Here is a 24,721-nt window from a genome sequence, read left to right on the forward strand (position 1 = left end):
GGGATATTCGTCTACTTCTCTGCTATTCATAGCTGTGTGCAGAATCAAAATATTCCATACGGAACTTACGGTACAGCTGTTTTTGTAACTGCATTACCACGTGTTTTTCAACCTTCCCAAACAACGGTCGTTTTGACCACTTTAGGAGCATTTTTGAGGAAAAAAGTTCCACAAGCTAAAATCTTCCCCTGCTTCTCTGCTCTTCATAGAAAAGGGCGGATTTCAAATCGGGGCTACCAATCTGTAACTCTAGCCGTTTTCGTAACCCATCGCCTCACTTTCAAGTGTCTGTAAATTATGCCAGCAGCAAGGCAATTTATTACTTTCCCAAACAACTATTTTTTTGCCCATTAAACAAAGAGTTACACAAACATAGTTTGGCATAAAATCTTCCTCTACTTCTCTGCTTCTCAAGGGCGGAAACGCTTTTAAAATTGGGTCTACCGTTCTCGAGGGAGAGCGATTTAAGAAACCCCTCACCTGCTCTTCACTAACAGCTCTCTGTGTCAATTCTGATATTCCAAAACGGAACCGTTGGCTAGGATACTCGCAGACGCTGCAGGGCCAAAATCACGAGGAGACACTCCTCCGACACCGTTTAAGCTAGAAATGCCGTTCCAATATCAACAAATTCGCAACGGTCTCGATCAAGTTGTTTGTATAGAATTTTTGATATCTGTTATACTGTTTTTCAGTTTCTTGTCCTCTTTATGTCCTCCTTCCGCTTTCATTGGATCTCTCAAGAAACTCAAGTGCCCCATTGTGACATCATCACTTCCAAGTGACATTCTTTGTAAGTGAAATCAAGCAATTTTTGACACAAATCAGCTAATAAATCCACTTTGCAACCACTTAGACAAGACATGTCAAGTGTTCCAGCTTCGTCTACTTCTCTGCTACTCAAATCTGGAGTTTGGAGGCAAAAATTATATTCGCATCAAAAGTTACAGGAGTTTAAGTATCAGCACCATCATCAGTTTCTGTAACATTTTGGCAAGCAGTGTCTGTTTTGACCAATACTGCAACAAGTTAGACAAGAAGTTAGAGTGAATGGGATATTCGTCTACTTCTCTGCTATTCATAGCTGTGTGCAGAATCAAAATATTCCATACGGAACTTACGGTACAGCTGTTTTTGTAACTGCATTACCACGTGTTTTTCAACCTTCCCAAACAACGGTCGTTTTGACCACTTTAGGAGCATTTTTGAGGAAAAAAGTTCCACAAGCTAAAATCTTCCCCTGCTTCTCTGCTCTTCATAGAAAAGGGCGGATTTCAAATCGGGGCTACCAATCTGTAACTCTAGCCGTTTTCGTAACCCATCGCCTCACTTTCAAGTGTCTGTAAATTATGCCAGCAGCAAGGCAATTTATTACTTTCCCAAACAACTATTGTTTTGACCACTAAACAAAGAGTTACACAAACATAGTTTGGCATAAAATCTTCCTCTACTTCTCTGCTTCTCAAGGGCGGAAACGCTTTTAAAATTGGGTCTACCGTTCTCGAGGGAGAGCGATTTAAGAAACCCCTCACCTGCTCTTCACTAACAGCTCTCTGTGTCAATTCTGATATTCCAAAACGGAACCGTTGGCTAGGATACTCGCAGACGCTGCAGGGCCAAAATCATGAGGAGACACTCCTCCGACACCGTTTAAGCTAGAAATGCCGTTCCAATATCAACAAATTCGCAACGGTCTCGATCAAGTTGTTTGTATAGAATTTTTGATATCTGTTATACTGTTTTTCAGTTTCTTGTCCTCTTTATGTCCTCCTTCCGCTTTCATTGGATCTCTCAAGAAACTCAAGTGCCCCATTGTGACATCATCACTTCCAAGTGACATTCTTTGTAAGTGAAATCAAGCAATTTTTGACACAAATCAGCTAATAAATCCACTTTGCAACCACTTAGACAAGACATGTCAAGTGTTCCAGCTTCGTCTACTTCTCTGCTACTCAAATCTGGAGTTTGGAGGCAAAAATGATATTCGCATCAAAAGTTACAGGAGTTTAAGTATCAGCACCATCATCAGTTTCTGTAACATTTTGGCAAGCAGTGTCTGTTTTGACCAATACTGCAACAAGTTAGACAAGAAGTTAGAGTGAATGGGATATTCGTCTACTTCTCTGCTATTCATAGCTGTGTGCAGAATCAAAATATTCCATACGGAACTTACGGTACAGCTGTTTTTGTAACTGCATTACCACGTGTTTTTCAACCTTCCCAAACAACGGTCGTTTTGACCACTTTAGGAGCATTTTTGAGGAAAAAAGTTCCACAAGCTAAAATCTTCCCCTGCTTCTCTGCTCTTCATAGAAAAGGGCGGATTTCAAATCGGGGCTACCAATCTGTAACTCTAGCCGTTTTCGTAACCCATCGCCTCACTTTCAAGTGTCTGTAAATTATGCCAGCAGCAAGGCAATTTATTACTTTCCCAAACAACTATTTTTTTGCCCATTAAACAAAGAGTTACACAAACATAGTTTGGCATAAAATCTTCCTCTACTTCTCTGCTTCTCAAGGGCGGAAACGCTTTTAAAATTGGGTCTACCGTTCTCGAGGGAGAGCGATTTAAGAAACCCCTCACCTGCTCTTCACTAACAGCTCTCTGTGTCAATTCTGATATTCCAAAACGGAACCGTTGGCTAGGATACTCGCAGACGCTGCAGGGCCAAAATCACGAGGAGACACTCCTCCGACACCGTTTAAGCTAGAAATGCCGTTCCAATATCAACAAATTCGCAACGGTCTCGATCAAGTTGTTTGTATAGAATTTTTGATATCTGTTATACTGTTTTTCAGTTTCTTGTCCTCTTTATGTCCTCCTTCCGCTTTCATTGGATCTCTCAAGAAACTCAAGTGCCCCATTGTGACATCATCACTTCCAAGTGACATTCTTTGTAAGTGAAATCAAGCAATTTTTGACACAAATCAGCTAATAAATCCACTTTGCAACCACTTAGACAAGACATGTCAAGTGTTCCAGCTTCGTCTACTTCTCTGCTACTCAAATCTGGAGTTTGGAGGCAAAAATTATATTCGCATCAAAAGTTACAGGAGTTTAAGTATCAGCACCATCATCAGTTTCTGTAACATTTTGGCAAGCAGTGTCTGTTTTGACCAATACTGCAACAAGTTAGACAAGAAGTTAGAGTGAATGGGATATTCGTCTACTTCTCTGCTATTCATAGCTGTGTGCAGAATCAAAATATTCCATACGGAACTTACGGTACAGCTGTTTTTGTAACTGCATTACCACGTGTTTTTCAACCTTCCCAAACAACGGTCGTTTTGACCACTTTAGGAGCATTTTTGAGGAAAAAAGTTCCACAAGCTAAAATCTTCCCCTGCTTCTCTGCTCTTCATAGAAAAGGGCGGATTTCAAATCGGGGCTACCAATCTGTAACTCTAGCCGTTTTCGTAACCCATCGCCTCACTTTCAAGTGTCTGTAAATTATGCCAGCAGCAAGGCAATTTATTACTTTCCCAAACAACTATTGTTTTGACCACTAAACAAAGAGTTACACAAACATAGTTTGGCATAAAATCTTCCTCTACTTCTCTGCTTCTCAAGGGCGGAAACGCTTTTAAAATTGGGTCTACCGTTCTCGAGGGAGAGCGATTTAAGAAACCCCTCACCTGCTCTTCACTAACAGCTCTCTGTGTCAATTCTGATATTCCAAAACGGAACCGTTGGCTAGGATACTCGCAGACGCTGCAGGGCCAAAATCATGAGGAGACACTCCTCCGACACCGTTTAAGCTAGAAATGCCGTTCCAATATCAACAAATTCGCAACGGTCTCGATCAAGTTGTTTGTATAGAATTTTTGATATCTGTTATACTGTTTTTCAGTTTCTTGTCCTCTTTATGTCCTCCTTCCGCTTTCATTGGATCTCTCAAGAAACTCAAGTGCCCCATTGTGACATCATCACTTCCAAGTGACATTCTTTGTAAGTGAAATCAAGCTATTTTTGACACAAATCAGCTAATAAAACCACTTTGCAACCACTTAGACAAGACATGTCAAGTGTTCCAGCTTCGTCTACTTCTCTGCTACTCAAATCTGGAGTTTGGAGGCAAAAATTATATTCGCATCAAAAGTTACAGGAGTTTAAGTATCAGCACCATCATTAGTTTCTGTAACATTTTGGCAAGCAGTGTCTATTTTGACCAATACTGCAACAAGTTAGACAAGAAGTTAGAGTTAATGGGATATTCGTCTACTTCTCTGCTGTTCATAGCCGTGTGCAGAATCAAAATATTCCATACGGAACTTACGGTACAGCTGTTTTTGTAACTGCATTACCACGTGTTTTTCAACCTTCCCAAACAACGGTCGTTTTGACCACTTTAGGAGCATTTTTGAGGAAAAAAGTTCCACAAGCTAAAATCTTCCCCTGCTTCTCTGCTCTTCATAGAAAAGGGCGGATTTCAAATCGGGGCTACCAATCTGTAACTCTAGCCGTTTTCGTAACCCATCGCCTCACTTTCAAGTGTCTGTAAATTATGCCAGCAGCAAGGCAATTTATTACTTTCCCAAACAACTATTGTTTTGACCACTAAACAAAGAGTTACACAAACATAGTTTGGCATAAAATCTTCCTCTACTTCTCTGCTTCTCAAGGGCGGAAACGCTTTTAAAATTGGGTCTACCGTTCTCGAGGGAGAGCGATTTAAGAAACCCCTCACCTGCTCTTCACTAACAGCTCTCTGTGTCAATTCTGATATTCCAAAACGGAACCGTTGGCTAGGATACTCGCAGACGCTGCAGGGCCAAAATCATGAGGAGACACTCCTCCGACACCGTTTAAGCTAGAAATGCCGTTCCAATATCAACAAATTCGCAACGGTCTCGATCAAGTTGTTTGTATAGAATTTTTGATATCTGTTATACTGTTTTTCAGTTTCTTGTCCTCTTTATGTCCTCCTTCCGCTTTCATTGGATCTCTCAAGAAACTCAAGTGCCCCATTGTGACATCATCACTTCCAAGTGACATTCTTTGTAAGTGAAATCAAGCTATTTTTGACACAAATCAGCTAATAAAACCACTTTGCAACCACTTAGACAAGACATGTCAAGTGTTCCAGCTTCGTCTACTTCTCTGCTACTCAAATCTGGAGTTTGGAGGCAAAAATTATATTCGCATCAAAAGTTACAGGAGTTTAAGTATCAGCACCATCATTAGTTTCTGTAACATTTTGGCAAGCAGTGTCTATTTTGACCAATACTGCAACAAGTTAGACAAGAAGTTAGAGTGAATGGGATATTCGTCTACTTCTCTGCTATTCATAGCCGTGTGCAGAATCAAAATATTCCATACGGAACTTACGGTACAGCTGTTTTTGTAACTGCATTACCACGTGTTTTTCAACCTTCCCAAACAACGGTCGTTTTGACCACTTTAGGAGCATTTTTGAGGAAAAAAGTTCCACAAGCTAAAATCTTCCCCTGCTTCTCTGCTCTTCATAGAAAAGGGCGGATTTCAAATCGGGGCTACCAATCTGTAACTCTAGCCGTTTTCGTAACCCATCGCCTCACTTTCAAGTGTCTGTAAATTATGCCAGCAGCAAGGCAATTTATTACTTTCCCAAACAACTATTGTTTTGACCACTAAACAAAGAGTTACACAAACATAGTTTGGCATAAAATCTTCCTCTACTTCTCTGCTTCTCAAGGGCGGAAACGCTTTTAAAATTGGGTCTACCGTTCTCGAGGGAGAGCGATTTAAGAAACCCCTCACCTGCTCTTCACTAACAGCTCTCTGTGTCAATTCTGATATTCCAAAACGGAACCGTTGGCTAGGATACTCGCAGACGCTGCAGGGCCAAAATCATGAGGAGACACTCCTCCGACACCGTTTAAGCTAGAAATGCCGTTCCAATATCAACAAATTCGCAACGGTCTCGATCAAGTTGTTTGTATAGAATTTTTGATATCTGTTATACTGTTTTTCAGTTTCTTGTCCTCTTTATGTCCTCCTTCCGCTTTCATTGGATCTCTCAAGAAACTCAAGTGCCCCATTGTGACATCATCACTTCCAAGTGACATTCTTTGTAAGTGAAATCAAGCAATTTTTGACACAAATCAGCTAATAAATCCACTTTGCAACCACTTAGACAAGACATGTCAAGTGTTCCAGCTTCGTCTACTTCTCTGCTACTCAAATCTGGAGTTTGGAGGCAAAAATTATATTCGCATCAAAAGTTACAGGAGTTTAAGTATCAGCACCATCATCAGTTTCTGTAACATTTTGGCAAGCAGTGTCTGTTTTGACCAATACTGCAACAAGTTAGACAAGAAGTTAGAGTGAATGGGATATTCGTCTACTTCTCTGCTATTCATAGCTGTGTGCAGAATCAAAATATTCCATACGGAACTTACGGTACAGCTGTTTTTGTAACTGCATTACCACGTGTTTTTCAACCTTCCCAAACAACGGTCGTTTTGACCACTTTAGGAGCATTTTTGAGGAAAAAAGTTCCACAAGCTAAAATCTTCCCCTGCTTCTCTGCTCTTCATAGAAAAGGGCGGATTTCAAATCGGGGCTACCAATCTGTAACTCTAGCCGTTTTCGTAACCCATCGCCTCACTTTCAAGTGTCCACAAATTATGCCAGCAGCAAGGCAATTTATTACTTTCCCAAACAACTATTGTTTTGACCACTAAACAAAGAGTTACACAAACATAGTTTGGCATAAAATCTTCCTCTACTTCTCTGCTTCTCAAGGGCGGAAACGCTTTTAAAATTGGGTCTACCGTTCTCGAGGGAGAGCGATTTAACCTGTTAGAGCTCTAGGGGCGCTATTTCATTTTTGGATAAAAAACGTTCCCGTTTTAAGCGCGATATTTTGTCACGAAAAGATGCTCGACTATGCATATTCTTGACAGTTTTGGAAAGAAAACACTCTGAAGTTTCAGAATCTGCAAAGATTTTGTCTGTAAGTGCCCCAGAACTCATTCTACAGGCGAAACCAAGATGATGCATCACCCAGGAATTAGCAGAATTTCTGAAGCTCTGTTTTCCATTCTCTCCTTATATGGCTGTGATTGCGCAACGAATGAGCCTACACTTTCTGTCGTTCGCCCAAGGTCTTAGCAGCATTGTGACGTATTTGTAGGCATATCATTGGAAGATTGACCATAAGAGACTACATTTTCCAAGTGTCCGCCTGGTGTCCTGCGTCGAATTCGGTGCGCAATTGCCAGCTGCTTGTACTTTACCATTTGATTCAGGGGAGAAAGCATGTGTCCAAGAACGATGTATCAATGAAGAGATATGTGAAAAACACCTTGATGATTGATTCTAAACAACGTTTGCCATGTTTTCAGTCGATATTATGGAGTTAATTTGGAAAAAAGTTTGCGTTTTGAGGACTGAATTTATGGATTTTTTTTGGTAGCCAAATGTGATGTATAAAACGGAGCTATTTCTAATACACAAGGAATCTTTTTGGAAAAACTGAGCATCTGCTATCTAACTGAGAGTATCCTCATTGAAAACATCAGAAGTTCTTCAAAGGTAAATGATTTTATTTGAAGGCTTTTATGTTTTTGTTAATGTTGCGTGCTGGATGCTAACGCTAATGCTAACGCTAAATGCTAACGCGAAATGCTAACTCTAGCTAGCTACTTTTACACAAATTATTGTTTTCCTATGGTTGAGAAGCATATTTTGAAAATCTGAGATGACAGTGTTGTTTACAAAAGGCTAAGCTTGAGAGATGGCATATTTATTTCATTTCATTTGCGATTTTCATAAATAGTTAACGTTGTGTTATGCTAATGAGCTTGCTGATAGATTTACACAATCCTGGATACAAGGGTTTTTTCATAGCTAAACGTGACGCAGAAAACGGAGCGATTTGTCCTAAACAAATAATCTTTCAGGAAAAACTGAACATTTGCTATCTGAGAGTCTCCTCATTGAAAACATCTGAAGTTCTTCAAAGGTAAATTATTTTTTTGAATGCTTTTCTGTTTTTTTGTGTAAATGTTGCCAGCTGAATGCTAATGCTAAATGCTACGTTAGCCATCAATACTGTTACACAAATGCTTGTTTTGCAATGGTTGAGAAGCATATTTTGAAAATCTGAGATGACAGTGTTGTTAACAAAAGGCTAGGCTTGAGAGCTAGCATATTTATTTCATTTCATTTGCGATTTTCATGAATAGTTAACGTTGCGTTATGGTAATGAGCTTGAGTCTGTATTCACGAACCCGGATCCGGGATGGGGAGATCAGAAAGGTTAAGAAACCCCTCACCTGCTCTTCACTAACAGCTCTCTGTGTCAATTCTGATATTCCAAAACGGAACCGTTGGCTAGGATACTCGCAGACGCTGCAGGGCCAAAATCATGAGGAGACACTCCTCCGACACCGTTTAAGCTAGAAATGCCGTTCCAATATCAACAAATTCGCAACGGTCTCGATCAAGTTGTTTGTATAGAATTTTTGATATCTGTTATACTGTTTTTCAGTTTCTTGTCCTCTTTATGTCCTCCTTCCGCTTTCATTGGATCTCTCAAGAAACTCAAGTGCCCCATTGTGACATCATCACTTCCAAGTGACATTCTTTGTAAGTGAAATCAAGCAATTTTTGACACAAATCAGCTAATAAATCCACTTTGCAACCACTTAGACAAGACATGTCAAGTGTTCCAGCTTCGTCTACTTCTCTGCTACTCAAATCTGGAGTTTGGAGGCAAAAATGATATTCGCATCAAAAGTTACAGGAGTTTAAGTATCAACACCATCATCAGTTTCTGTAACATTTTGGCAAGCAGTGTCTGTTTTGACCAATACTGCAACAAGTTAGACAAGAAGTTAGAGTGAATGGGATATTCGTCTACTTCTCTGCTATTCATAGCTGTGTGCAGAATCAAAATATTCCATACGGAACTTACGGTACAGCTGTTTTTGTAACTGCATTACCACGTGTTTTTCAACCTTCCCAAACAACGGTCGTTTTGACCACTTTAGGAGCATTTTTGAGGAAAAAAGTTCCACAAGCTAAAATCTTCCCCTGCTTCTCTGCTCTTCATAGAAAAGGGCGGATTTCAAATCGGGGCTACCAATCTGTAACTCTAGCCGTTTTCGTAACCCATCGCCTCACTTTCAAGTGTCTGTAAATTATGCCAGCAGCAAGGCAATTTATTACTTTCCCAAACAACTATTGTTTTGACCACTAAACAAAGAGTTACACAAACATAGTTTGGCATAAAATCTTCCTCTACTTCTCTGCTTCTCAAGGGCGGAAACGCTTTTAAAATTGGGTCTACCGTTCTCGAGGGAGAGCGATTTAAGAAACCCCTCACCTGCTCTTCACTAACAGCTCTCTGTGTCAATTCTGATATTCCAAAACGGAACCGTTGGCTAGGATACTCGCAGACGCTGCAGGGCCAAAATCATGAGGAGACACTCCTCCGACACTGTTTAAGCTAGAAATGCCGTTCCAATATCAACAAATTCGCAACGGTCTCGATCAAGTTGTTTGTATAGAATTTTTGATATCTGTTATACTGTTTTTCAGTTTCTTGTCCTCTTTATGTCCTCCTTCCGCTTTCATTGGATCTCTCAAGAAACTCAAGTGCCCCATTGTGACATCATCACTTCCAAGTGACATTCTTTGTAAGTGAAATCAAGCAATTTTTGACACAAATCAGCTAATAAATCCACTTTGCAACCACTTAGACAAGACATGTCAAGTGTTCCAGCTTCGTCTACTTCTCTGCTACTCAAATCTGGAGTTTGGAGGCAAAAATGATATTCGCATCAAAAGTTACAGGAGTTTAAGTATCAACACCATCATCAGTTTCTGTAACATTTTGGCAAGCAGTGTCTGTTTTGACCAATACTGCAACAAGTTAGACAAGAAGTTAGAGTGAATGGGATATTCGTCTACTTCTCTGCTATTCATAGCTGTGTGCAGAATCAAAATATTCCATACGGAACTTACGGTACAGCTGTTTTTGTAACTGCATTACCACGTGTTTTTCAACCTTCCCAAACAACGGTCGTTTTGACCACTTTAGGAGCATTTTTGAGGAAAAAAGTTCCACAAGCTAAAATCTTCCACTGCTTCTCTGCTCTTCATAGAAAAGGGCGGATTTCAAATCGGGGCTACCAATCTGTAACTCTAGCCGTTTTCGTAACCCATCGCCTCACTTTCAAGTGTCTGTAAATTATGCCAGCAGCAAGGCAATTTATTACTTTCCCAAACAACTATTGTTTTGACCACTAAACAAAGAGTTACACAAACATAGTTTGGCATAAAATCTTCCTCTACTTCTCTGCTTCTCAAGGGCGGAAACGCTTTTAAAATTGGGTCTACCGTTCTCGAGGGAGAGCGATTTAAGAAACCCCTCACCTGCTCTTCACTAACAGCTCTCTGTGTCAATTCTGATATTCCAAAACGGAACCGTTGGCTAGGATACTCGCAGACGCTGCAGGGCCAAAATCATGAGGAGACACTCCTCCGACACTGTTTAAGCTAGAAATGCCGTTCCAATATCAACAAATTCGCAACGGTCTCGATCAAGTTGTTTGTATAGAATTTTTGATATCTGTTATACTGTTTCCGTTTTTCAGTTTCTTGTCCTCTTTATGTCCTCCTTCCGCTTTCATTGGATCTCTCAAAAAACTCAAGTGCCCCATTGTGACATCATCACTTCCAAGTGACATTCTTTGTAAGTGAAATCAAGCTATTTTTGACACAAATCAGCTAATAAAACCACTTTGCAACCACTTAGACAAGACATGTCAAGTGTTCCAGCTTCGTCTACTTCTCTGCTACTCAAATCTGGAGTTTGGAGGCAAAAATTATATTCGCATCAAAAGTTACAGGAGTTTAAGTATCAGCACCATCATTAGTTTCTGTAACATTTTGGCAAGCAGTGTCTATTTTGACCAATACTGCAACAAGTTAGACAAGAAGTTAGAGTGAATGGGATATTCGTCTACTTCTCTGCTATTCATAGCTGTGTGCAGAATCAAAATATTCCATACGGAACTTACGGTACAGCTGTTTTTGTAACTGCATTACCACGTGTTTTTCAACCTTCCCAAACAACGGTCGTTTTGACCACTTTAGGAGCATTTTTGAGGAAAAAAGTTCCACAAGCTAAAATCTTCCCCTGCTTCTCTGCTCTTCATAGAAAAGGGCGGATTTCAAATCGGGGCTACCAATCTGTAACTCTAGCCGTTTTCGTAACCCATCGCCTCACTTTCAAGTGTCTACAAATTATGCCAGCAGCAAGGCAATTTATTACTTTCCCAAACAACTATTGTTTTGACCACTAAACAAAGAGTTACACAAACATAGTTTGGCATAAAATCTTCCTCTACTTCTCTGCTTCTCAAGGGCGGAAACGCTTTTAAAATTGGGTCTACCGTTCTCGAGGGAGAGCGATTTAAGAAACCCCTCACCTGCTCTTCACTAACAGCTCTCTGTGTCAATTCTGATATTCCAAAACGGAACCGTTGGCTAGGATACTCGCAGACGCTGCAGGGCCAAAATCATGAGGAGACACTCCTCCGACACTGTTTAAGCTAGAAATGCCGTTCCAATATCAACAAATTCGCAACGGTCTCGATCAAGTTGTTTGTATAGAATTTTTGATATCTGTTATACTGTTTTTCAGTTTCTTGTCCTCTTTATGTCCTCCTTCCGCTTTCATTGGATCTCTCAAGAAACTCAAGTGCCCCATTGTGACATCATCACTTCCAAGTGACATTCTTTGTAAGTGAAATCAAGCAATTTTTGACACAAATCAGCTAATAAATCCACTTTGCAACCACTTAGACAAGACATGTCAAGTGTTCCAGCTTCGTCTACTTCTCTGCTACTCAAATCTGGAGTTTGGAGGCAAAAATGATATTCGCATCAAAAGTTACAGGAGTTTAAGTATCAGCACCATCATCAGTTTCTGTAACATTTTGGCAAGCAGTGTCTGTTTTGACCAATACTGCAACAAGTTAGACAAGAAGTTAGAGTGAATGGGATATTCGTCTACTTCTCTGCTATTCATAGCTGTGTGCAGAATCAAAATATTCCATACGGAACTTACGGTACAGCTGTTTTTGTAACTGCATTACCACGTGTTTTTCAACCTTCCCAAACAACGGTCGTTTTGACCACTTTAGGAGCATTTTTGAGGAAAAAAGTTCCACAAGCTAAAATCTTCCCCTGCTTCTCTGCTCTTCATAGAAAAGGGCGGATTTCAAATCGGGGCTACCAATCTGTAACTCTAGCCGTTTTCGTAACCCATCGCCTCACTTTCAAGTGTCTACAAATTATGCCAGCAGCAAGGCAATTTATTACTTTCCCAAACAACTATTGTTTTGACCACTAAACAAAGAGTTACACAAACATAGTTTGGCATAAAATCTTCCTCTACTTCTCTGCTTCTCAAGGGCGGAAACGCTTTTAAAATTGGGTCTACCGTTCTCGAGGGACAGCGATTTAAGAAACCCCTCACCTGCTCTTCACTAACAGCTCTCTGTGTCAATTCTGATATTCCAAAACGGAACCGTTGGCTAGGATACTCGCAGACGCTGCAGGGCCAAAATCATGAGGAGACACTCCTCCGACACCGTTTAAGCTAGAAATGCCGTTCCAATATCAACAAATTCGCAACGGTCTCGATCAAGTTGTTTGTATAGAATTTTTGATATCTGTTATACTGTTTTTCAGTTTCTTGTCCTCTTTATGTCCTCCTTCCGCTTTCATTGGATCTCTCAAGAAACTCAAGTGCCCCATTGTGACATCATCACTTCCAAGTGACATTCTTTGTAAGTGAAATCAAGCAATTTTTGACACACATCAGCTAATAAATCCACTTTGCAACCACTTAGACAAGACATGTCAAGTGTTCCAGCTTCGTCTACTTCTCTGCTACTCAAATCTGGAGTTTGGAGGCAAAAATGATATTCGCATCAAAAGTTACAGGAGTTTAAGTATCAACACCATCATCAGTTTCTGTAACATTTTGGCAAGCAGTGTCTGTTTTGACCAATACTGCAACAAGTTAGACAAGAAGTTAGAGTGAATGGGATATTCGTCTACTTCTCTGCTATTCATAGCTGTGTGCAGAATCAAAATATTCCATACGGAACTTACGGTACAGCTGTTTTTGTAACTGCATTACCATGTGTTTTTCAACCTTCCCAAACAACGGTCGTTTTGACCACTTTAGGAGCATTTTTGAGGAAAAAAGTTCCACAAGCTAAAATCTTCCCCTGCTTCTCTGCTCTTCATAGAAAAGGGCGGATTTCAAATCGGGGCTACCAATCTGTAACTCTAGCCGTTTTCGTAACCCATCGCCTCACTTTCAAGTGTCTGTAAATTATGCCAGCAGCAAGGCAATTTATTACTTTCCCAAACAACTATTGTTTTGACCACTAAACAAAGAGTTACACAAACATAGTTTGGCATAAAATCTTCCTCTACTTCTCTGCTTCTCAAGGGCGGAAACGCTTTTAAAATTGGGTCTACCGTTCTCGAGGGACAGCGATTTAAGAAACCCCTCACCTGCTCTTCACTAACAGCTCTCTGTGTCAATTCTGATATTCCAAAACGGAACCGTTGGCTAGGATACTCGCAGACGCTGCAGGGCCAAAATCATGAGGAGACACTCCTCCGACACCGTTTAAGCTAGAAATGCCGTTCCAATATCAACAAATTCGCAACGGTCTCGATCAAGTTGTTTGTATAGAATTTTTGATATCTGTTATACTGTTTTTCAGTTTCTTGTCCTCTTTATGTCCTCCTTCCGCTTTCATTGGATCTCTCAAGAAACTCAAGTGCCCCATTGTGACATCATCACTTCCAAGTGACATTCTTTGTAAGTGAAATCAAGCAATTTTTGACACACATCAGCTAATAAATCCACTTTGCAACCACTTAGACAAGACATGTCAAGTGTTCCAGCTTCGTCTACTTCTCTGCTACTCAAATCTGGAGTTTGGAGGCAAAAATGATATTCGCATCAAAAGTTACAGGAGTTTAAGTATCAACACCATCATCAGTTTCTGTAACATTTTGGCAAGCAGTGTCTGTTTTGACCAATACTGCAACAAGTTAGACAAGAAGTTAGAGTGAATGGGATATTCGTCTACTTCTCTGCTATTCATAGCTGTGTGCAGAATCAAAATATTCCATACGGAACTTACGGTACAGCTGTTTTTGTAACTGCATTACCATGTGTTTTTCAACCTTCCCAAACAACGGTCGTTTTGACCACTTTAGGAGCATTTTTGAGGAAAAAAGTTCCACAAGCTAAAATCTTCCCCTGCTTCTCTGCTCTTCATAGAAAAGGGCGGATTTCAAATCGGGGCTACCAATCTGTAACTCTAGCCGTTTTCGTAACCCATCGCCTCACTTTCAAGTGTCTGTAAATTATGCCAGCAGCAAGGCAATTTATTACTTTCCCAAACAACTATTGTTTTGACCACTAAACAAAGAGTTACACAAACATAGTTTGGCATAAAATCTTCCTCTACTTCTCTGCTTCTCAAGGGCGGAAACGCTTTTAAAATTGGGTCTACCGTTCTCGAGGGAGAGCGATTTAAGAAACCCCTCACCTGCTCTTCACTAACAGCTCTCTGTGTCAATTCTGATATTCCAAAACGGAACCGTTGGCTAGGATACTCGCAGACGCTGCAGGGCCAAAATCATGAGGAGACACTCCTCCGACACTGTTTAAGCTAGAAATGCCGTTCCAATATCAACAAATTCGCAACGGTCTCGATCAAGTTGTTTGTATAGAATTTTTGATATCTGTTATACTGTTTCCGTTTTTCAGTTTCTTGTCCTCTTTATGTCCTCCTTCCGCTTTCATTGGATCTCTCAAGAAACTCAAGTGCCCCATTGTGACATCATCACTTCCAAGTGACATTCTTTGTAAGTGAAATCAAGCAATTTTTGACACAAATCAGCTAATAAATCCACTTTGCAACCACTTAGACAAGACATGTCAAGTGTTCCAGCTTCGTCTACTTCTCTGCTACTCAAATCTGGAGTTTGGAGGCAAAAATGATATTCGCATCAAAAGTTACAGGAGTTTAAGTATCAGCACCATCATCAGTTTCTGTAACATTTTGGCAAGCAGTGTCTGTTTTGACCAATACTGCAACAAGTTAGACAAGAAGTTAGAGTGAATGGGATATTCGTCTACTTCTCTGCTATTCATAGCTGTGTGCAGAATCAAAATATTCCATACGGAACTTACGGTACAGCTGTTTTTGTAACTGCATTACCACGTGTTTTTCAACCTTCCCAAACAACGGTCGTTTTGACCACTTTAGGAGCATTTTTGAGGAAAAAAGTTCCACAAGCTAAAATCTTCCCCTGCTTCTCTGCTCTTCATAGAAAAGGGCGGATTTCAAATCGGGGCTACCAATCTGTAACTCTAGCCGTTTTCGTAACCCATCGCCTCACTTTCAAGTGTCTACAAATTATGCCAGCAGCAAGGCAATTTATTACTTTCCCAAACAACTATTGTTTTGACCACTAAACAAAGAGTTACACAAACATAGTTTGGCATAAAATCTTCCTCTGCTTCTCAAGGGCGGAAACGCTTTTAAAATTGGGTCTACCGTTCTCGAGGGACAGCGATTTAAGAAACCCCTCACCTGCTCTTCACTAACAGCTCTCTGTGTCAATTCTGATATTCCAAAACGGAACCGTTGGCTAGGATACTCGCAGACGCTGCAGGGCCAAAGTCATGAGGAGACACTCCTCCGACACCGTTTAAGCTAGAAATGCCGTTCCAATATCAACAAATTCGCAACGGTCTCGATCAAGTTGTTTGTATAGAATTTTTGATATCTGTTATACTGTTTCCGTTTTTCACTTTCTTGTCCTCTTTATGTCCTCCTTCCGCTTTCATTGGATGTCTCAAAAAATTCAAGTGCCCCATTGTGACATCATCACTTCCAAGTGACATTCTTTGTAAGTCAAATCAAGCAATTTTTTACACAAATCAACTAATAAAACCACTTTGCAACCACTTAGACAAGACATGTCAAGTGTTCCAGCTTCGTCTACTTCTCTGCTACTCAAATCTGGAGTTTGGAGGCAAAAATGATATTTGCATCAAAAGTTACAGGAGTTTAAATCATGTTTGATGAACTCTGGATGTTAAAAAAAAAATTATGCTTATTCGAGATGATATGAACACTGTGGTCAATTTTCAGCAAGTTGCAACATACAGAAATTAGCAAGTTTACATAAACAAGCTCTAAATCCTGTTTGATGCACTCTGGATGTCCAATCTTTGCTGTGCTGTCTATTTGAGATGAAATGAACACTGTGGACAGTTTTCAGCAAGTTACAACATTGAAATACAGAAATAACCACTTTTCCATAAACAAGCTCTAAATCATGTTTGATGCACTCTGGATGTCCAATTTTTGCTGTGCTGTCTATTCGAGATGTAAGGGGCCTAAACAAGTAACACTTTATTGCAGGGGCTGTCAAGCCATAACACATGTTTTTTCCAGCAGCAGACTATGATTGATAATGTCAAAAGCCACACAGAAGTCTAACTAAACAGCCCCCTAATATTTTTATCATCAATTTCTCTCAGCGTCGTTTGTGTTAGTGCTGTGCTTGTTGAATGTCCTTCCCTATAAGCATGCTGAAATTATTTTGTCAATTTGTTTACTGTTGGTTGGTAACAGGCTGATTGGTTGGCTATTTGAGCCAGTAAAGGGGGCTTTGCTATTCTTGGGTAGCAGAATGACTTTTGATTCCCTCCAGGCGTGAGGGCACACACTTTCTAATAGGCTTAAATTGAAGATATGGCAAATAGGAGTGGCAATATCGGTCACTGTTATCCTCAGTATTTTTCCATCCAGGTTTTCAGACACCTGTGGCTTGTCAATGTTTATAGACAACAGTAATTGTTTCACCTCATCCACACTCACTTCATGGAATTCAAAAGTACAATGCTATCAGGATTCACGGTAAGACCCAGATGCAGGCCGTGTTGAAGTAACAATGTTTATTACAGCAACAGGGGCAAAGGAACAGGGCAGCAGGCGGGCTCAGCGTCAGGTCAGGCAGAGGTCAGTAATCCAGAGGTGGGGCAAAGGTACTGGACGGCAGGTAGGTAGGCTCAGGGTCAGGCAGAGTGGTCAGGCGGGTGGGTACAGGGTCAGGATAGGTAAGGGTCAAAAACCAGAAGGACGAGGAAAGAGAGACTGGGGAAAAGCAGGAGCTTACACAAAAATGCTGGTTGGCTTGACAAACAGAGAACACAGGTATAAATACACAGGGGATAATGGGGGAGATGGGCAACACCTGGAGGGGGGTGGATACAATCACAAAGACAGGTGAAACAGATTAGGGTGTAACAAATGCTTGTCTTTCATAATTTGGTCAGATATACTTGGATGTGTATTGTCAGCGTCTGTTGCTGGCATGTCATGCCTAAATTTGCTAATCTTGCTAAATAATTAAAGTAATTGGCTATATTAGTGGGTTTTGTTATGAGTCATCTGATTCAATGAATGATGGAGCTGAGTTTGCCTTTTTTTCCAAAATGTCATTTAAGGTGCTTCAAAGCTTTTTGCTATCATTCTTTATAATTTATTTTTGTTTCATAGTATAGTTTATTTTTTATTTAGTTTAGTCACATGATTTCTCAATTTGCAGTACGTTTGCTAATCGGTTGGGCTGAAATACTTATTTGCCATACCTTTTGCCTCATCCCTCTCAACCATAACATTCTTCAATTCCTTATCAATCCAAGGAGATTTAACAGTTTGTACAGTCATTTTCTTAATGGGTGCATGCTTATTAGTAACTGGAATAAGTAATTTCATAAATGTGTCAAGTGCGGGCTCTGGTGGCTCCTCATTACACACCACAGACCAGAAAAACATCAACATATGAATCATTACAAAACTTTTGTATGACCTCTTAAAGCCTTTGGCACTTTGGTTTTCCTAGACATTTGAATGTCATCTGTTACAAGTAAGTTGTTGACTTCATGGACGTTATTTCTTAAAGGTATTTACAGTGGGGAGAACAAGTATTTGATACACTGCCGATTTTGCAGGTTTTCCTGCTTACAAAGCATGTAGAGGTCTGTAATTTTTATCATTGGTACACTTCAACTGTGAGAGACGGAATCTAAAACAAAAATCCAGAAAATCACATTATCATTTTTAAGTAATTACTTAGCATTTTATTGTATGACATAAGTATTTGAATTCCGGCTCTCACAGACCTGTAAGTTTTTCTTTAAGATGCTCTCCTGTTCTCCACTCATTACCTGTATTAACTGCACCTGTTTGAACTAGTTACCTGTATAAAAGACACCTGTCCACACACTCAATCAAACAGACTCCAACCTCTCCACAATGGCCAAGACCAGAGAGCTGTGTAAGGACATCAGGGATACAATTGTAGACCTGCACAAGGCTGGGATGGGCTACAGGACAATAGGCAAGCAGCTTGGTGAGAAGGCAACAACTGTTGGCGCAATTATTAGAAAATGTAAGAAGTTCAAGATGACGGTCAATCACCCTCGGTCTGGGGCTCCATGCAAGATCTCACCTCGTGGGGCATCAATGATCATGAGGAAGGTGAGGGATCAGCCCAGAACTACACGGCAGGACCTGGTCAATGACCTGAAGAGAGCTGGGACCACAGTCTCAAAGAAAACCATTAGTAACACACTACGCTGTCATGGATTAAAATCCTGCAGCCCACACAGGGTCCCCCTGCTCAAACCAGCGCATGTCCAGGCCTGTCTGAAGTTTGCCAATGACCATCTGGATGACCCAGAGGAGGAATGGGAGAAGGTCGTGTGGTTTGATGAGACAAAAATAGAGCTTTTTGGTCTAAACTCCACTCGCCGTGTTTGGAGGAAGAAGAAGGATGAGTACAACCACATCGCTCCAGCCAAACTGACAATTGTTCTCCACAGACCTTTGGAAAGTATTCAGACCCCCTAACCTTTTCCACATTTTGTTAAGTTATATCCTTATTCTAAAATGTATTAACTAAATACAAATACTCAGCAATCTACACACAATACCCCACAATGACAGAGCAAAAACAGGTTTTTAGACATTTTTGCAAATAAAAAACAGAAATACCTTATTTACATAAGTAAAATCAAATGTAATTTGTCACATGCGCTTAATACAACCTTACCGTGAAATGCTCACTTACAAGCCCCTAATCAACAATGCAGTTCAATAAATAGAGTTAAGAAAATATTGACTTAATTAAGTAAAAAATGAAATAAAAAGTAGCACAAAATTACATAACAATAACTAGGCTACTTTCTGTCCAAAAATGATGCAGAAAAATTAATCCATGCTTTTGTCACTTCCAGGTTAGACTACTGCAATGCTCTACTTTCCGGCTACCCGGATAAAGCACTAAATAAACTTCAGTTAGTGCTAAATACGGCTGCTAGAATCCTGACTAGAACCAAAAAATTTGATCATATTACTCCAGTGCTAGCCTCTACACTGGCTTCCTGTCAAAGCAAGGGCTGATTTCAAGGTTTTACTGCTAACCTACAAAGCATTACATGGGCTTGCTCCTACCTATCTCTCTGATTTGGTCCTGCCGTACATACCTACACGTACGCTACGGTCACAAGACGCAGGCCTCCTAATTGTCCCTAGAATTTTTAAGCAAACAGCTGGAGGCAGGGCTTTCTCCTATAGAGCTCCATTTTTATGGAACGGTCTGCCTACCCATGTCAGAGACGCAAACTCGGTCTCAACCTTTAAGTCTCTACTGAAGACTCATCTCTTCAGTGGGTCATATGATTGAGTGTAGTCTGGCCCAGGAGTGGGAGGGTGAACGGAAAGGCTCTGGAGCAACGAACCGCCCTTGCTGTCTCTGCCTGGCCGGTTCCCCCTTTTCCACTGGGATTCTCTGCCTCTAACCCTATTACAGGGGCTGAGTCACTGGCTTTACTGGGGCTCTCTCATGCCGTCCCTGGAGGGGGTGCGTCACCTGAGTGGTTGAGTCACTGATGTGGTCATCCTGTCTGGGTTGCCCCCCCCTCCCCCTCCCCCCTTGGGTTGTGCCGTGGCGGAGGTCTTTGTGGGCTATACTCAGCCTTGTCTCAGGATGGTAGGTGGGTGGTTGAAGATATCCCTCTAGTGGTGTGGGGGCTGTGCTTTGGCAAAGTGGGTGGGGTTATATCCTTCCTGTTTGGCCCTGTCCGGGGGTGTCCTTGGAGTGGGCCACAGTGTCTCCTGACCCCTCCTGTCTCAGCCTCCAGTATTTATGCTGCAGTAGTTTGTGTCGGGGGGCTAGGGTCAGTTTGTTATATCTGGAGTACCTCTCCTGTCCTATTCGGTGTCCTGTGTGAATCTAAGTGTGCGTTCTCTCCTTCTCTCTTTCTCTCTCTCGGAGGACCTGAGCCCTAGGACCATGCCCCAGGACTACCTGACATGATGACTCCTTGCGGTCCCCAGTCCACCTGGCTGTGCTGCTGCTCCAGTTTCAACTGTTCTGCCTTATTATTATTCGACCATGCTGGTCATTTATGAACATTTGAACATCTTGGCCATGTTCTGTTATAATCTCCACCCGGCACAGCCAGAAGAGGACTGGCCATCCCACATATGCTCTCTCTAATTCTCTCTTTCTTTCTCTCTCTCGGAGGACCTGAGCCCTAGGACCATGCCCCAGGAATACCTGACATGATGACTCCTTGCTGTCCCCAGTCCACCTGACTGTGCTGCTGCTCCAGTTTCAACTATTCTGCCTTATTATTATTCGACCATGCTGGTCATTTATGAACATTTGAACATCTTGACCATGTTTTGTTATAATCTCCACCCGGCACAGCCAGAAGAGGACTGGCCACCCCACATAGCCTGGTTCCTCTCTAGGTTTCTTCCTAGGTTTTGGCCTTTCTAGGGAGTTTTTCCTAGCCACCGTGCTTCTACACCTGCATTGCTTGCTGTTTGGGGTTTTAGGCTGGGTTTCTGTACAGCACTTTGAGATATCAGCTGATGTACGAAGGGCTATATAAATAAATTTGATTTGATACAGGTGGTACTATTCAGACCCTTTTCTATGAGACTCGAAATTGACCTCAGGTGCATCCTGTTTCCATTGATCCTTCTTGAGATGTTTCTACAACTTGATTGGAGTCCACCTTTGGTAAATTCAATTGATTGGACATGATTTGGAAAGGCCAATTAATTAGGGCCGATTTAAAGTTTTCTTAACAATCGATAATCGGCATTTTTGGCCGACTACATTGCACTCCACGAGGAGACTGCGTGGCAGGCTGACTACCTGTTACGCGAGTGCAGCAAGAAGCCAAGGTAAGTTGCTAGCTAGCATTAAACTTATCTTATAAAAAACAATCAATCAATCTTAACATAATCACTAGTTAACTACACATGGTTGATGATATTACTTGTTTATCTAGCTTGTCCTGCGTTGCATATTATCGATGCAGTGCCTGTTAATTTCTCATCGAATCACAGCCTACTTTCGCCAAACGGGTGATAATTTAATAAGCGCATTTGCGAAAAAAGCACTGTCGTTGCACCAATGTGTACCTAACCATAAACATCAATGCCTTTCTTTAAAATCAATACACAAGTATGTATTTTTAAACCTGCATATTTAGTTAATATTGCCTGCTAACATGAATTTATTTTAACTAAGGAAATTGTGTCACTTCTCTTGCGTTCCGTGCAAGCAGAGTCAGGGTATATGCAGCAGTTTGGGCCGGCTGGCTCGTTGCGAATTATGTGAAGTCCATTTCTTCCTAACAAAGACCGTAATTAATGTGCCAGAATTGTACATAATTATGACATAACATTGAAGGTTGTGCAATGTAACAGCAATATTTAGACTTAGGGATGCCACTTGTTCTTTCAGTGAAATACGGAACGGTTGAGTATTTCACTGAAAGAATAAACGTTTTGTTTTCGAAATGATAGTTTCCGGATTTGACCATATTAGTGACCTAAGGCTCGTATTTCTGTGTGTTATAATTAAGTCTATGAATTGAAAGAGCAGTCTGACTGAGCGGTGGTAGGCAGCAGCAGGCTCGTAAGCATTCATTCAAACAGCACGTTCGTGCATTTGCCAGCAGCTCTTCGCTGTGCTTCAAGCATTGAGCTGTTTATGACTTCAAGCCTATCAACTCCCGAGATTAGGCTGGTGTAATCAATGTGAAATGGCTAGCTAGTTAGTGGGGTGCGCGCTAATAGCGTTTCAATCGGTGACGTCACTCGCTTTGAGGCCTTGAAGTAGTTGTTCCCCTTGCTCTGAAAGGGTTGTGGCTTTTGTGGAGCGATGGGTAACGATGCTTTGAGGGTGGCTGTTGTCAATGTGTCCCTGGTTTGAGCCCAGCTAGGGTCGAAGAGAGGGACGGAAGCTATACTGTTACACTGGCAATACTAGCGCCAATAAGAACATCCAATAGTCAAAGGTATATGAAATACAAATGGTATATAGAGAAATACTCCTATAATTCCTATAATCACTACAACCTAAAACTTCTTACCTGGGACTATTGAAGACTTATGTGAAAAGGAACCACCAGCTTTCATATATTCTCATGTTCTGAGCAAGGAACTTAAATGTTAGCTTTTTTACATGGCACATATTGAACTTTTACTTTCTTCTCCAACACTTTTGCATTATTTAAAAGAAATTGAACATGTTTCATTATTTATTTGAGGCTAAATTGATTTTATTGAAGTATTATATTAAGATAAAATAAGTGTTCATTCAGTATTGTTGTAATTGTCATTATTACAAATAAATAAATCGACCGATTAATCGGTATCGGACTCAAGTGCCCCATTGTGACATCATCACTTCCAAGTGACATTCTTTGTAAGTGAAATCAAGCAATTTTTGACACAAATCAGCTAATAAAACCACTTTGCAACCACTTAGACAAGACATGTCAAGTGTTCCAGCTTCGTCTACTTCTCTGCTACTCAAATCTGGAGTTTGGAGGCAAAAATGATATTCGCATCAAAAGTTACAGGAGTTTAAGTATCAGCACCATCATCAGTTTCTGTAACATTTTGGCAAGCAGTGTCTGTTTTGACCAATACTGCAACAAGTTAGACAAGAAGTTAGAGTGAATGGGATATTCGTCTACTTCTCTGCTATTCATAGCTGTGTGCAGAATCAAAATATTCCATACGGAACTTACGGTACAGCTGTTTTTGTAACTGCATTACCACGTGTTTTTCAACCTTCCCAAACAACGGTCGTTTTGACCACTTTAGGAGCATTTTTGAGGAAAAAAGTTCCACAAGCTAAAATCTTCCCCTGCTTCTCTGCTCTTCATAGAAAAGGGCGGATTTCAAATCGGGGCTACCAATCTGTAACTCTAGCCGTTTTCGTAACCCATCGCCTCACTTTCAAGTGTCTACAAATTATGCCAACAGCAAGGCAATTTATTACTTTCCCAAACAACTATTGTTTTGACCACTAAACAAAGAGTTACACAAACATAGTTTGGCATAAAATCTTCCTCTACTTCTCTGCTTCTCAAGGGCGGAAACGCTTTTAAAATTGGGTCTACCGTTCTCGAGGGACAGCGATTTAAGAAACCCCTCACCTGCTCTTCACTAACAGCTCTCTGTGTCAATTCTGATATTCCAAATTGGAACCGTTGGCTAGGATACTCGCAGACGCTGCAGGGCCAAAATCATGAGGAGACACTCTTCCGACACCGTTTAAGCTAGAAATGCCGTTCCAATATCAACAAATTCGCAACGGTCTCGATCAAGTTGTTTGTATAGAATTTTTGATATCTGTTATACTGTTTCCGTTTTTCACTTTCTTTTCCTCTTTATGTCCTCCTTCCGCTTTCATTGGATATCTCAAAAAACTCAAGTGTCCCATTGTGACATCATCACTTCCAAGTGACATTCTTTGTAAGTCAAATCAAGCAATTTTTTACACAAATCAGCTAATAAAACCACTTTGCAACCACTTAGACAAGACATGTCAAGTGTTCCAGCTTCGTCTACTTCTCTGCTATGCAAATGATATTTGCATCAAAAGTTACAGGAGTTTAAATCATGTTTGATGAACTCTGGATGTTAAAAAAAAAATTATGCTTATTCGAGATGATATGAACACTGTGGTCAATTTTCAGCAAGTTGCAACATACAGAAATTAGCAAGTTTACATAAACAAGCTCTAAATCCTGTTTGATGCACTCTGGATGTCCAATCTTTGCTGTGCTGTCTATTTGAGATGAAATGAACACTGTGGACAGTTTTCAGCAAGTTACAACATTGAAATACAGAAATAACCACTTTTCCATAAACAAGCTCTAAATCATGTTTGATGCACTCTGGATGTCCAATTTTTGCTGTGCTGTCTATTCGAGATGTAAGGGGCCTAAACAAGTAACACTTTATTGCAGGGGCTGTCAAGCCATAACACATGTTTTTTCCAGCAGCAGACTATGATTGATCATGTCAAAAGCCACACAGAAGTCTAACTAAACAGCCCCCTAATCTTTTTATCATCAATTTCTCTCAGCGTCGTTTGTGTTAGTGCTGTGCTTGTTGAATGTCCTTCCCTATAAGCATGCTGAAATTATTTTGTCAATTTGTTTACTGTTGGTTGGTAACAGGCTGATTGGTTGGCTATTTGAGCCAGTAAAGGGGGCTTTGCTATTCTTGGGTAGCAGAATGACTTTTGATTCCCTCCAGGCGTGAGGGCACACACTTTCTAATAGGCTTA

General features: G+C 40.8%; 1 long non-coding RNA gene across 1 annotated transcript in view; it reads left to right on the top strand.

The window, feature by feature from the left end:
* The window catches only part of LOC149977458 (uncharacterized), a 43,643-nt gene extending 22,789 nt beyond the window's left edge, over positions 1-20,854 (top strand). The window contains exons 3-5 of the long non-coding RNA XR_016486506.1: positions 7,443-7,519; positions 7,888-7,949; positions 20,390-20,854. This is a non-coding gene — a long non-coding RNA (uncharacterized LOC149977458). The remainder of the gene's footprint in view (positions 1-7,442; positions 7,520-7,887; positions 7,950-20,389) is intronic.
* The last annotated feature ends 3,867 nt before the right edge of the window (positions 20,855-24,721 follow it).

The sequence above is a fragment of the Oncorhynchus mykiss genome, chromosome 15 (genome assembly GCF_057628025.1).
Source record: "Oncorhynchus mykiss isolate SJ-2025 chromosome 15, ASM5762802v1, whole genome shotgun sequence".
In the NCBI taxonomy this organism is placed as follows: domain Eukaryota; kingdom Metazoa; phylum Chordata; class Actinopteri; order Salmoniformes; family Salmonidae; genus Oncorhynchus; species Oncorhynchus mykiss.